The sequence below is a fragment of the Sinohyriopsis cumingii genome, chromosome 8 (assembly GCF_028554795.1).
Source record: "Sinohyriopsis cumingii isolate HCF-2022 chromosome 8, ASM2855479v2, whole genome shotgun sequence".
In the NCBI taxonomy this organism is placed as follows: domain Eukaryota; kingdom Metazoa; phylum Mollusca; class Bivalvia; order Unionida; family Unionidae; genus Sinohyriopsis; species Sinohyriopsis cumingii.
The window spans coordinates 46,193,394-46,206,401 of record NC_142968.1 but is presented as its reverse complement, the minus strand read 5'-3'; positions in this window follow the sequence as shown (position 1 = coordinate 46,206,401).

Sequence of the window (13,008 nt, the reverse complement as noted above, 5' to 3'; positions counted from 1 at the left end):
CCGAAGGGTCATAATTAGGAACATTTGCATTATTATTGGACAGGATGAACATGATGGAATACATTGAATGTTACGTGTGCATACCTTTCCCTGATCTCAACAATCATAATCAAGCCGATTATCATGGCATATATTCATGCAAGATATTACCAAAAACATGATAACACAAACATTCCATATCAAATGGAAAATAACTGACCCATCTTGTGCGGGAAATCAATTCAAATTAAATTACTTTTCTTTTCCATGCCAGCAAATCGGACCACGGAGTTTCGATATGTCATTAATACGGGCGAAGCATTTAGGCAAAGTATCCCTTACCAGTGGTCTTCATTGTTGTTACTGCCGTTGATGTTTCTTCTGTAGTTTCCAGCGTCGTTGTAGCATTTTCGACAGACGTACCTGCAGGGTCATAATGATAATTAGACATTTCAGTTCCTTTCAAATCATTATATAGGATAACGATAATATGTATCTTCTTTATCTCGTACGTTAGGAGGCAAGTTAACGACATAATATAACGGTCAACAAACTTGATCCACAAAATAATCAAAACAGTTCCCACACATTTAACATAATTTTGTTCTTGACCTATCACTTATTTATCCTCTACATACCATAAATAAAATAAACGACAGTGTTTTCGATATTATTATAAACAAAACATTTTCAAGACCAAATACATCTCGAATAGTACAAAATATGTCAACAAATATGCAAACGACATGATCTATCGCTACTAGATAGCCCTTATCAATAGTAACTGTTGAGGCCGTTTCTTCTGTAGTTGTTGTTGCTTGTATAGATTCGGACGATGTTGTATGTTCTACAGAGGTAAATCAAACATAATAAACAGCAACATTCATTTTGTTCATCTATATGATTAACATGATGCAACACGTTGCAAGTTATATGTATCCGCCTCCACTTGTAAGACAAATTCCCGCCAAAACTAATCAAATCGAAAAATGTTGCACGATTTTACCAAACAGAAAGGAAACATATGAAGAAACAAACTTACGTCTTTACTTTGACAACGTAACCATTACTTTCATCAGCTGCCGATTACGTATCAAATAAAAAATTAATGACATAATCTGGTGACAAGTTAGAAACAATCATTCGTGAATACCATCACGGGACAACAATAAAGACATTGCGAAATAGGATCATTCATCCCGGCGAACCAATGACACTAAATGTCCATTACCAGTGTTTCTTCTTGTTCTTTCTCCTGTTGATGTAGCTTCTGTATTTTTCATCGTTCTTGTAGCCATTTCGACATGTGTACCAGGAATATGATCATAATAATAATGAGAATAAGCCATCTCATTTCTTCCAAATCGTTCTGTAGGATAATCATCCGCTAGGGAACGTGTTATTTATATACAACCCGGCATGATATCAAGCACATTCATCCTTTGTTCACGGTTAAAAAAAGATAATCCTTAAAATGATCCTAAAAGACACCATACAATGAAGCAAACACAATTAAATCTGATCTTATCATAGATAAGTTACCCACTTAATGTCAAAAACGAAATGCTCGCTCTCTTCATGAACGTATCATGAAACATGCCATTTTCTAAAGAGAATACTTTTCAAATAATCTCAAAATGGTGACCAAGTCTTAAACGCGGCGCACGAGCTATTGCCGCAAAATATCCCTTACCAATAGTTATTGTTGTTGATGCCGTTTCTCCTGTTGTTGGGCTTGTTGCTGTCGTAGCTTCAGCCGATGTTGTAGGATGCTCTACAGAGGTAAATAAAACATAATAAGTAATATTTATTGCTTGATCTATGTGAAGAACATAGTGCAACACGTTGAAATTGTATCTACCTCTGAATCATCTCACCACATATCATCCAAACAGCAATAATCAAATTGAAAACTGTTCATGCACGAAAGTTCCAGATAGAAAGCATATATTTCAAAATAAACCTTCACCTTGACTTTGACAACGTAACTTTATTACAATACCCAAGCATATCATATATAATTGAAATTAAATGACAAATGTCACCTATCCACTCCATTGCATACATAAAAGAATGGTCGCCACATCAACTTAAATAGGAAATATTTTCTAAACAACACATATCACATCATGTCATAATTATGTTAAAGAATTGTGCAAGGTGCTCGAGCTTATCGTTACTAGATAGCCCTTACCAATAGTAATTGTTGAGGCCGTTTCTCCTGTTGTTGATGTTGCAGTGATAGCTTCAGACGATGTAGTATGTTCTACAGAGGTAAATCAAACACAATAATGAGAATACATTTATTTTGTTCATCTATATGATTAACATGATGCAACACGTTGCAAGTTATATGCATCCGCCTCTACTTGTAAGACAAATTCCCGCTAAACATAATCGAATCGAAAAATGTTGTTGCACGATTTTACCAAACAGAAAGGAAACATTTGAAAGAAACAAACTTTCGTCTTTTCTTTGACAACGTAACCAAAACTTTCATCAGCTACCGATTACGTATCAAATAAAAAATTAATGACATAATCTGGTGACAAGTTAGAAACAATCATTCGTGAATACCATCACGGGACAACAATAAAGACATTGCGAAATAGGATCATTCATCCCGGCGAACCAATGACACTAAATGTCCATTACCAGTGTTTCTTCTTGTTCTTTCTCCTGTTATGTAGCTTCTGTACCTTTAATCGATCTTGATAGCATTTTTGACATGTGTACCACGAGGATAATCATAATAATAATGAGAATAAGCCATTTCATTTCTTCCAAATCGTTCTGTAGTATAATAATCCGCTAGGGAACGCGTTATTTATATACAACCAGGCATGTTATCAAAGACATTCATCCTCTGTACACGGTTCAAAAATGATGATCCATAAAATGATCCTAAACGACAATATACAATGAAGCAAACAAAATTAAATCTGATCGTATCATTGATAAGTTATCCACTTAATATCAAAACGAAATGCTCGCTCTTTTCTTGAACGTGTCATGAAACAGACCATTTTCTGAAGCCAATACTTCTCAAATAATAACAAAATGGTGACCCAGTATTAAACGAAGCGCACGAGCTATTGCCGCAAAATATCCCTTACCAATAGTTATTGTTGTTGATGCCGTTTCTCCTGTTGTTGGGCTTGTTGCTGTCGTAGCTTCAGCCGATGTTGTAGGATGCCCTACAGAGGTAAATAAAACATAACAAGTAATATTTATTGCTTGATCTATGTGAAGAACATAGTGCAACACGTTGAAATTGTATCTACCTCTGAATCATCTCACCACACATCATCCAACCAGCAATAATCAAATTGAAAACTGTTCATGCACGAAAGTTCCAGATAGGAAGCATATCTTTCAAAATAAACCTCCACCTTGACTTTGACAACGTAACTATTTATTACAATACCCAAGCATTTCATATATAATTGAAATTAAATGACAAATGTCACCTATCCACTCCATTGCAGACAAAAGAAAGGTCGCCACATCAACTTAAATAGGAAATATTTTCTAAACAACACATATCACATCATGTCATAATTATGTTAAAGAATTGTGCATGGTGCTCAAGCTTATCGTTACTAGATAGCCCTTACCAATAGTAATTGTTGATGCCGTTTCTCCTGTTGTTGATGATGTTGCTGTGATAGCTTCAGACGATGTTGTATGTTCTACAGAGGTAAATCAATCATAATAATAAGAAAACATTAATTTTGTTCATCTATATGATTAACATGATGCAACACGTTGCAAGTTATATGTATCCACCTCCAACTCACCTCGCCACACAAATTCCCGCCAAATATAAACAAATTAAAAAGTGTTGCGCGAATTTATCAAGCAAAGGAAACATTTGAAGGAAAAATATTTCTTGTTTACTTTGACAACGTAACCATTACTTTCATAAGCTACCCATTACCTATCAAATCGAAAATTAATGACATAACCTGGTGACGAGTTAGAAACATAATCATTCGTGAAAACCAACACGGGACAGCAATAAAGACATTGCAAAATAGTAGCATTCATCCCGCCGAACCAATGACACAAAATGTCCATTACGAGTATTTCTTGTTCTTCCTTCTCCTGTTCATGCAGCTTCTGTACTTTCAATCGTTCTTGTCTCATTTTTGACATGTACCAGTAGGATAATCATAATAGTGAGAATAACCATTTCATTTCTTCCAAATCGTTCTCTAGGATAATAATCGGCTAGGGAACGTGTTATTTATATACAACCTGGCATGATATCAAGCACATTCATCCTTTGTTAATCGTTCAAAAATGGTAATCCATAAAATGATCAAAAAAGACACTATACAATGAAGCAAATAAAATTAAATATTGTCTTCTCATTCATACGTTATCCACTTAATATCAAAAACAATATACTCGCTCTTTTCTTGACCGTATCATGAAACAGGCCATTTTCTAAAGCCAATACTTCTCAAATAATATCAAATAGGTGACCAAGTATTATGCGAAGCGCACGAGCCCTTCCTGCAAAATATTCCTTACCAATAGTTATTGTTGTTGATGCCGTTTCTCCTGTTGTTGAGCTTGTTGCTGTGCTAGCTTCAGCCGATGTTGTAGGATGCTCTACAGAGGTAAATAAAACATAATAAACGTTTATTTGTTTAACTATGTGACGAAAATGATTCAACAAGTTGCAAGTTGTATCTACCCCTGAAACATCTCGCCACACATCATCCAACCAGCAATAATCAAATTGAAAACTGTTCATGCACGAAGTTAGCAAATAGGAAGCATACATTTCAAAATAAAACCTTCACCTTGACTTTGACAACGTAACCATTTATTTCAATACCCACGCATTTCCTATATAATTGAAATTAAATGACATATCACCTATCCACTCCATTGCAGACCTAAAAGAATGTTCGCCACATCAACTTAAATGAGGCAATATTTTCTCAACAACACATTTCACATCATATCACAATTCTGATAAAGAATTGTGCAAGGTGCTCGAGCTTTTCGCAAATAATAACTTTACCTGTAATCATTGTTGTTGATTCCGTCCCTCTTCCTGTTGATGTTGATGTAGCTTCAGGTGTTCTTACAGTTTGTTCAACAGAGGCACCCGAAGGGTCATAATTAGGAACATTTGCATTATTATTGGACAGGATGAACATGATGGAATACATTGAATGTTACGTGTGCATACCTTTCCCTGATCTCAACAATCATAATCAAGCCGATTATCATGGCATATATTCATGCAAGATATTACCAAAAACATGATAACACAAACATTCCATATCAAATGGAAAATAACTGACCCATCTTGTGCGGGAAATCAATTCAAATTAAATTACTTTTCTTTTCCATGCCAGCAAATCGGACCACGGAGTTTCGATATGTCATTAATACGGGCGAAGCATTTAGGCAAAGTATCCCTTACCAGTGGTCTTCATTGTTGTTACTGCCGTTGATGTTTCTTCTGTAGTTTCCAGCGTCGTTGTAGCATTTTCGACAGACGTACCTGCAGGGTCATAATGATAATTAGACATTTCAGTTCCTTTCAAATCATTATATAGGATAACGATAATATGTATCTTCTTTATCTCGTACGTTAGGAGGCAAGTTAACGACATAATATAACGGTCAACAAACTTGATCCACAAAATAATCAAAACAGTTCCCACACATTTAACATAATTTTGTTCTTGACCTATCACTTATTTATCCTCTACATACCATAAATAAAATAAACGACAGTGTTTTCGATATTATTATAAACAAAACATTTTCAAGACCAAATACATCTCGAATAGTACAAAATATGTCAACAAATATGCAAACGACATGATCTGTCGCTACTAGATAGCCCTTATCAATAGTAACTGTTGAGGCCGTTTCTTCTGTAGTTGTTGTTGCTTGTATAGATTCGGACGATGTTGTATGTTCTACAGAGGTAAATCAAACATAATAAACAGCAACATTCATTTTGTTCATCTATATGATTAACATGATGCAACACGTTGCAAGTTATATGTATCCGCCTCCACTTGTAAGACAAATTCCCGCCAAAACTAATCAAATCGAAAAATGTTGCACGATTTTACCAAACAGAAAGGAAACATATGAAGAAACAAACTTACGTCTTTACTTTGACAACGTAACCATTACTTTCATCAGCTGCCGATTACGTATCAAATAAAAAATTAATGACATAATCTGGTGACAAGTTAGAAACAATCATTCGTGAATACCATCACGGGACAACAATAAAGACATTGCGAAATAGGATCATTCATCCCGGCGAACCAATGACACTAAATGTCCATTACCAGTGTTTCTTCTTGTTCTTTCTCCTGTTGATGTAGCTTCTGTATTTTTCATCGTTCTTGTAGCCATTTCGACATGTGTACCAGGAATATGATCATAATAATAATGAGAATAAGCCATCTCATTTCTTCCAAATCGTTCTGTAGGATAATCATCCGCTAGGGAACGTGTTATTTATATACAACCCGGCATGATATCAAGCACATTCATCCTTTGTTCACGGTTAAAAAAAGATAATCCTTAAAATGATCCTAAAAGACACCATACAATGAAGCAAACACAATTAAATCTGATCTTATCATAGATAAGTTACCCACTTAATGTCAAAAACGAAATGCTCGCTCTCTTCATGAACGTATCATGAAACATGCCATTTTCTAAAGAGAATACTTTTCAAATAATCTCAAAATGGTGACCAAGTCTTAAACGCGGCGCACGAGCTATTGCCGCAAAATATCCCTTACCAATAGTTATTGTTGTTGATGCCGTTTCTCCTGTTGTTGGGCTTGTTGCTGTCGTAGCTTCAGCCGATGTTGTAGGATGCTCTACAGAGGTAAATAAAACATAATAAGTAATATTTATTGCTTGATCTATGTGAAGAACATAGTGCAACACGTTGAAATTGTATCTACCTCTGAATCATCTCACCACATATCATCCAAACAGCAATAATCAAATTGAAAACTGTTCATGCACGAAAGTTCCAGATAGAAAGCATATATTTCAAAATAAACCTTCACCTTGACTTTGACAACGTAACTTTATTACAATACCCAAGCATATCATATATAATTGAAATTAAATGACAAATGTCACCTATCCACTCCATTGCATACATAAAAGAATGGTCGCCACATCAACTTAAATAGGAAATATTTTCTAAACAACACATATCACATCATGTCATAATTATGTTAAAGAATTGTGCAAGGTGCTCGAGCTTATCGTTACTAGATAGCCCTTACCAATAGTAATTGTTGAGGCCGTTTCTCCTGTTGTTGATGTTGCAGTGATAGCTTCAGACGATGTAGTATGTTCTACAGAGGTAAATCAACCACAATAATGAGAATACATTTATTTTGTTCATCTATATGATTAACATGATGCAACACGTTGCAAGTTATATGCATCCGCCTCTACTTGTAAGACAAATTCCCGCTAAACATAATCGAATCGAAAAATGTTGTTGCACGATTTTACCAAACAGAAAGGAAACATTTGAAAGAAACAAACTTTCGTCTTTTCTTTGACAACGTAACCAAAACTTTCATCAGCTACCGATTACGTATCAAATAAAAAATTAATGACATAATCTGGTGACAAGTTAGAAACAATCATTCGTGAATACCATCACGGGACAACAATAAAGACATTGCGAAATAGGATCATTCATCCCGGCGAACCAATGACACTAAATGTCCATTACCAGTGTTTCTTCTTGTTCTTTCTCCTGTTATGTAGCTTCTGTACCTTTAATCGATCTTGATAGCATTTTTGACATGTGTACCACGAGGATAATCATAATAATAATGAGAATAAGCCATTTCATTTCTTCCAAATCGTTCTGTAGTATAATAATCCGCTAGGGAACGCGTTATTTATATACAACCAGGCATGTTATCAAAGACATTCATCCTCTGTACACGGTTCAAAAATGATGATCCATAAAATGATCCTAAACGACAATATACAATGAAGCAAACAAAATTAAATCTGATCGTATCATTGATAAGTTATCCACTTAATATCAAAACGAAATGCTCGCTCTTTTCTTGAACGTGTCATGAAACAGACCATTTTCTAAAGCCAATACTTCTCAAATAATAACAAAATGGTGACCCAGTATTAAACGAAGCGCACGAGCTATTGCCGCAAAATATCCCTTACCAATAGTTATTGTTGTTGATGCCGTTTCTCCTGTTGTTGGGCTTGTTGCTGTCGTAGCTTCAGCCGATGTTGTAGGATGCCCTACAGAGGTAAATAAAACATAACAAGTAATATTTATTGCTTGATCTATGTGAAGAACATAGTGCAACACGTTGAAATTGTATCTACCTCTGAATCATCTCACCACACATCATCCAACCAGCAATAATCAAATTGAAAACTGTTCATGCACGAAAGTTCCAGATAGGAAGCATATCTTTCAAAATAAACCTCCACCTTGACTTTGACAACGTAACTATTTATTACAATACCCAAGCATTTCATATATAATTGAAATTAAATGACAAATGTCACCTATCCACTCCATTGCAGACAAAAGAAAGGTCGCCACATCAACTTAAATAGGAAATATTTTCTAAACAACACATATCACATCATGTCATAATTATGTTAAAGAATTGTGCATGGTGCTCAAGCTTATCGTTACTAGATAGCCCTTACCAATAGTAATTGTTGATGCCGTTTCTCCTGTTGTTGATGATGTTGCTGTGATAGCTTCAGACGATGTTGTATGTTCTACAGAGGTAAATCAATCATAATAATAAGAAAACATTAATTTTGTTCATCTATATGATTAACATGATGCAACACGTTGCAAGTTATATGTATCCACCTCCAACTCACCTCGCCACACAAATTCCCGCCAAATATAAACAAATTAAAAAGTGTTGCGCGAATTTATCAAGCAAAGGAAACATTTGAAGGAAAAATATTTCTTGTTTACTTTGACAACGTAACCATTACTTTCATAAGCTACCCATTACCTATCAAATCGAAAATTAATGACATAACCTGGTGACGAGTTAGAAACATAATCATTCGTGAAAACCAACACGGGACAGCAATAAAGACATTGCAAAATAGTAGCATTCATCCCGCCGAACCAATGACACAAAATGTCCATTACGAGTATTTCTTGTTCTTCCTTCTCCTGTTCATGCAGCTTCTGTACTTTCAATCGTTCTTGTCTCATTTTTGACATGTACCAGTAGGATAATCATAATAGTGAGAATAACCATTTCATTTCTTCCAAATCGTTCTCTAGGATAATAATCGGCTAGGGAACGTGTTATTTATATACAACCTGGCATGATATCAAGCACATTCATCCTTTGTTAATCGTTCAAAAATGGTAATCCATAAAATGATCAAAAAAGACACTATACAATGAAGCAAATAAAATTAAATATTGTCTTCTCATTCATACGTTATCCACTTAATATCAAAAACAATATACTCGCTCTTTTCTTGACCGTATCATGAAACAGGCCATTTTCTAAAGCCAATACTTCTCAAATAATATCAAATAGGTGACCAAGTATTATGCGAAGCGCACGAGCCCTTCCTGCAAAATATTCCTTACCAATAGTTATTGTTGTTGATGCCGTTTCTCCTGTTGTTGAGCTTGTTGCTGTGCTAGCTTCAGCCGATGTTGTAGGATGCTCTACAGAGGTAAATAAAACATAATCAACGTTTATTTGTTTAACTATGTGACGAAAATGATTCAACAAGTTGCAAGTTGTATCTACCCCTGAAACATCTCGCCACACATCATCCAACCAGCAATAATCAAATTGAAAACTGTTCATGCACGAAGTTAGCAAATAGGAAGCATACATTTCAAAATAAAACCTTCACCTTGACTTTGACAACGTAACCATTTATTTCAATACCCACGCATTTCCTATATAATTGAAATTAAATGACATATCACCTATCCACTCCATTGCAGACCTAAAAGAATGTTCGCCACATCAACTTAAATGAGACAATATTTTCTCAACAACACATTTCACATCATATCACAATTCTGATAAAGAATTGTGCAAGGTGCTCGAGCTTTTCGCAAATAATAACTTTACCTGTAATCATTGTTGTTGATTCCGTCCCTCTTCCTGTTGATGTTGATGTAGCTTCAGGTGTTCTTACAGTTTGTTCAACAGAGGCACCCGAAGGGTCATAATTAGGAACATTTGCATTATTATTGGACAGGATGAACATGATGGAATACATTGAATGTTACGTGTGCATACCTTTCCCTGATCTCAACAATCATAATCAAGCCGATTATCATGGCATATATTCATGCAAGATATTACCAAAAACATGATAACACAAACATTCCATATCAAATGGAAAATAACTGACCCATCTTGTGCGGGAAATCAATTCAAATTAAATTACTTTTCTTTTCCATGCCAGCAAATCGGACCACGGAGTTTCGATATGTCATTAATACGGGCGAAGCATTTAGGCAAAGTATCCCTTACCAGTGGTCTTCATTGTTGTTACTGCCGTTGATGTTTCTTCTGTAGTTTCCAGCGTCGTTGTAGCATTTTCGACAGACGTACCTGCAGGGTCATAATGATAATTAGACATTTCAGTTCCTTTCAAATCATTATATAGGATAACGATAATATGTATCTTCTTTATCTCGTACGTTAGGAGGCAAGTTAACGACATAATATAACGGTCAACAAACTTGATCCACAAAATAATCAAAACAGTTCCCACACATTTAACATAATTTTGTTCTTGACCTATCACTTATTTATCCTCTACATACCATAAATAAAATAAACGACAGTGTTTTCGATATTATTATAAACAAAACATTTTCAAGACCAAATACATCTCGAATAGTACAAAATATGTCAACAAATATGCAAACGACATGATCTATCGCTACTAGATAGCCCTTATCAATAGTAACTGTTGAGGCCGTTTCTTCTGTAGTTGTTGTTGCTTGTATAGATTCGGACGATGTTGTATGTTCTACAGAGGTAAATCAAACATAATAAACAGCAACATTCATTTTGTTCATCTATATGATTAACATGATGCAACACGTTGCAAGTTATATGTATCCGCCTCCACTTGTAAGACAAATTCCCGCCAAAACTAATCAAATCGAAAAATGTTGCACGATTTTACCAAACAGAAAGGAAACATATGAAGAAACAAACTTACGTCTTTACTTTGACAACGTAACCATTACTTTCATCAGCTGCCGATTACGTATCAAATAAAAAATTAATGACATAATCTGGTGACAAGTTAGAAACAATCATTCGTGAATACCATCACGGGACAACAATAAAGACATTGCGAAATAGGATCATTCATCCCGGCGAACCAATGACACTAAATGTCCATTACCAGTGTTTCTTCTTGTTCTTTCTCCTGTTATGTAGCTTCTGTACCTTTAATCGATCTTGATAGCATTTTTGACATGTGTACCACGAGGATAATCATAATAATAATGAGAATAAGCCATTTCATTTCTTCCAAATCGTTCTGTAGTATAATAATCCGCTAGGGAACGTGTTATTTATATACAACCCGGCATGATATCAAGCACATTCATCCTTTGTTCACGGTTAAAAAAAGATGATCCTTAAAATGATCCTAAAAGACACCATACAATGAAGCAAACACAATTAAATCTGATCTTATCATAGATAAGTTACCCACTTAATGTCAAAAACGAAATGCTCGCTCTCTTCATGAACGTATCATGAAACATGCCATTTTCTAAAGAGAATACTTTTCAAATAATCTCAAAATGGTGACCAAGTCTTAAACGCGGCGCACGAGCTATTGCCGCAAAATATCCCTTACCAATAGTTATTGTTGTTGATGCCGTTTCTCCTGTTGTTGGGCTTGTTGCTGTCGTAGCTTCAGCCGATGTTGTAGGATGCTCTACAGAGGTAAATAAAACATAATAAGTAATATTTATTGCTTGATCTATGTGAAGAACATAGTGCAACACGTTGAAATTGTATCTACCTCTGAATCATCTCACCACACATCATCCAACCAGCAATAATCAAATTGAAAACTGTTCATGCACGAAAGTTCCAGATAGAAAGCATATATTTCAAAATAAACCTTCACCTTGACTTTGACAACGTAACTTTATTACAATACCCAAGCATATCATATATAATTGAAATTAAATGACAAATGTCACCTATCCACTCCATTGCATACATAAAAGAATGGTCGCCACATCAACTTAAATAGGAAATATTTTCTAAACAACACATATCACATCATGTCATAATTATGTTAAAGAATTGTGCAAGGTGCTCGAGCTTATCGTTACTAGATAGCCCTTACCAATAGTAATTGTTGAGGCCGTTTCTCCTGTTGTTGATGTTGCAGTGATAGCTTCAGACGATGTAGTATGTTCTACAGAGGTAAATCAAACACAATAATGAGAATACATTTATTTTGTTCATCTATATGATTAACATGATGCAACACGTTGCAAGTTATATGCATCCGCCTCCACTTGTAAGACAAATTACCGCTAAACATAATCGAATCGAAAAATGTTGTTGCACGATTTTACCAAACAGAAAGGAAACATTTGAAAGAAACAAACTTTCGTCTTTTCTTTGACAACGTAACCAAAACTTTCATCAGCTGCCGATTACGTATCAAATAAAAAATTAATGACATAATCTGGTGGCAAGTTAGAAACAATCATTCGTGAATACCATCACGGGACAACAATAAAGACATTGCGAAATAGGATCATTCATCCCGGCGAACCAATGACACTAAATGTCCATTACCAGTGTTTCTTCTTGTTCTTTCTCCTGTTATGTAGCTTCTGTACCTTTAATCGATCTTGATAGCATTTTTGACATGTGTACCACGAGGATAATCATAATAATAATGAGAATAAGCCATTTCATTTCTTCCAAATCGTTCTGTAGTATAATAATCCGCTAGGGAACG